This window comes from Rissa tridactyla, unplaced genomic scaffold (assembly GCF_028500815.1).
Source record: "Rissa tridactyla isolate bRisTri1 unplaced genomic scaffold, bRisTri1.patW.cur.20221130 scaffold_29, whole genome shotgun sequence".
In the NCBI taxonomy this organism is placed as follows: domain Eukaryota; kingdom Metazoa; phylum Chordata; class Aves; order Charadriiformes; family Laridae; genus Rissa; species Rissa tridactyla.
In genome coordinates this window covers 1852687-1855738 of record NW_026529507.1, presented here as the reverse complement: position 1 = coordinate 1855738, position 3052 = coordinate 1852687, and the positions used below count along the sequence as shown (strand labels likewise).

Here is a 3052-nt window from a genome sequence, read left to right as displayed (position 1 = left end):
GTGAATTTGGAGAGTCAATGCCAAAATCTCTTTGATCGCAGGAGCAGATTTAAGCAGAGATCGATCCTGGTTCCCATTTTCCTGTTGGTGCACAGCAAGACTGACTCCTCCGGAGCAGACAGACAAGTCTCCTGATGCCCGTTGCACGCTCAGCCTGTACAATGCAGAGCTCAAGCTGAGGAGCAGAAGCAAGTACTTCCTGGCAGGACGAAGGCCACGCCGGGGGTTCTGTGAAAAATGGCATAGGATTTACTCAGAGGCATCAGTCTTCACTTCTCACTACCTTTTCCTTAAAAATCAGGCCCCCATAGCCAGAGGGAGAAAATGTCCAACAGCAGCTCCATCACCCAGTTCCTCCTCCTGGCGTTCGCAGACACACGGGAGCTGCAGCTCTTGCACTTCGGGCTCTTCCTGGGCATCTACCTGGCTGCCCTCCTGGCCAACGGCCTCATCATCACGGCCATCGCCTGTGACAGCCGCCTCCACACCCCCATGTACTTCTTCCTCCACAACCTCTCTGTTCTTGACCTGGGGTCCATCTCCACCACTGTCCCCAAATCCATGGTGAAGTCCCTGTGGCACACCAGGGCCATCTCCTACCCGGGGTGTGCTGCCCAGTTGTTTTTTTTTTTTTCTCTTTTTGATGTCATTAGAATATTGTCTTCTCACTGTCATGTCCTATGACCACTATGTGGCCATCTGCAAGCCCCTGCACTACGGGACCCTGATGGGCAGCAGAGCTTGTGTCCACATGGCAGCAGCTGCCTGGGGCAGTGGGTTTCTCCATGCTCTCCTGCACACGGCCAATACATTTTCCCTACCCCTCTGTCAGGGCAACACAGTGGACCAGTTCTTCTGTGAAATCCCCCAGATCCTCAAGCTCTCCTGCTCACACTCAGACTCCCTCAGGGAAGTTGGGCTTCTTGTAGTTAGTGTCTCTTTAGTATTTGTTTGCTTTGTTTTCATCGTGCTGTCCTACATGCAGATCTTCAGGGCCGTGCTAAGGATCCCCTCTGAGCAGGGACGGCACAAAGCCTTTTCCACGTGCCTCCCTCACCTGGCCGTGGTCTCCCTCTTTATCAGCACTGGAATATTTGCCTACCTGAAGCCTCCCTCCATCTCTTCCCCAGTTCTCGACCTGGTGGTGGCTGTGCTGTACTCCGTGGTGCCTCCAGCACTGAACCCCCTCATCTACAGCATGAGGAACCAGGAGCTCAAGGATGCCCTGTGGAAACTGATTCTACCAGTGTGCTTCAGCAGCATTGAGTCTCCCCTCTCTGTTTACATGTGACCTCATATTTATCTTGTGCTTATTGTATCAGTCATACAGCTGTCTCAACACAAATATTTGCTTTCTCCCACTTCTTCAGAGGGTGAACCCAGTCTGTCTGACCCAGAGACCTTCTGTCAATTAGTCTGTCACGATGGTAATGCAGGCCTGCCTTTTGGTATCTCTGTAATAAAAGGGAGTTTCCTGATTGCCATGGGTGAAAATAGGCCTTTTCTTCCCAAACTGGAGTGCAGAACACACTCAGGGAACTGAAGGCTGAAAGGCCTTGATGATGTGCTTGGGTGCTGAATGGACTTGGGGGATGGATGGGGGCATCCCTCACGTCTCATCATGATGAGAAGTCATGACATGAGATGTCAAAACTGGCTCATAAGTCATGACTGACTCACCCCAGAATTCCCTCTCGATTGCCTGTACATCACCATTCAGGGACGGAGCACCAGCCACGTCCCTTGCCTTTGGGGATTCACAAAGTCCAAGCCTGATGGTGAAGTCGGCACTCACAGGAGTGATGGGTGGCCCCATTGAGGCCATCGCTCCTCTTCAGGAACAGCAGGGAAATCTCTGGATGACAAAGGATGCCAGGACATGCTCCAGAAAGAGAAGATCAGTGCTAATCCTGACACCTGAGTGCAAAGAAATAGTTGCACCTCAACAAAATAAATTACAAAAAATCCCAAACTAAACCCAGAGAACAGCATCTGCCACCAGCACCGTTTCAGTGGTAGTTCCAGCCGCTGCAGAGCTGCAGCTGACGGCCCTGCTGTCCCTGTCGCAGGACTCCAACTGACAGCAGTTACCAAGGCCCTTTGGGAAGACTGCACTGGGTGTCACCTTCTCTGAAGAGGACCTGCTGCTTCCCTCTGGCTGCCATTAGCAGCAGAGCCCTCTGGTTCTCCACCCCACACTTTGCCCCCTTGGACACAGGAGGGACCGGCTTTCAGCCGCTGCCTTAACAGCTGCTTTTGCTGTGCTCCTTTTCTGTCTCTCTTCCTACCGCATCCGTCAGGATGGGCTTCTTCTCATTCCAGACGGAGCCCAAAGCCTCAGAGTACACTGCCACCCCTACTTACCCACCCTGGGATGTGTTGAAGAAATAACAATTAGCAAATAGGAACTCTACCAATAGCGCGTATCTGGCCAGCCTATAAAGCTGTAACAGCTCATCCTAAAGCTCCGAAGGCATAGACCAGCCATCACTTTGATCCCATATCTACCTCCTGTATGATCTGTCCTGAAGGTCAAATCATCATTACCTTCAGAAGAGGATGGAAGGTGAGGAGAAGTGGGCAGTAAATGATGAATGGTTGTGAAAAAGCAGCCAAGCAAGTGGCAAAGGAAGGAGCCGAGTTGTCCCAAGGCCAGCTCAGCCCAAGGAGCTTTGGCTGGCCCGCTCTTGAGGATGCCAAGCCCTAGCCAGGTGAGCTCACAAGCAGTGGGTGGGTGCCGCATCACTGCCCCTTTGTGACAGGGGCCACCCCCAGACGCACGGGGACACACTGTGGCCCCTCAGCCACCACAGCTGGGGCACCTCCTGCAGCCACCAGCCAGCAGCTGTTGGGCTGCCCCAGGCACTGCTGGCCAAGGGCTGCTCATCTGCCCACAGAGCTCCCGCCTCTGCCTGGAGCCGCACCAGCCCCAGGAATAAAAACCTGCCCAGGGCTGTCAGCGAGCCCCTTCACAGCTTTGGCTGGCACAGTCGGGGGGCTGAGGACTTCTTTTCCACTCTTCCCAGGTACAGGACTGTGTCTGTGAGACTCC

The 3052-nt window shown here is 53.5% G+C and overlaps 1 pseudogene; it reads left to right on the top strand.

Moving 5' to 3' along the window:
- The first annotated feature begins 342 nt into the window (after positions 1-342).
- On the top strand, positions 343-1234 carry LOC128903382 (olfactory receptor 14J1-like; annotated as a pseudogene).
- Positions 1235-3052: the final 1818 nt, after the last annotated feature.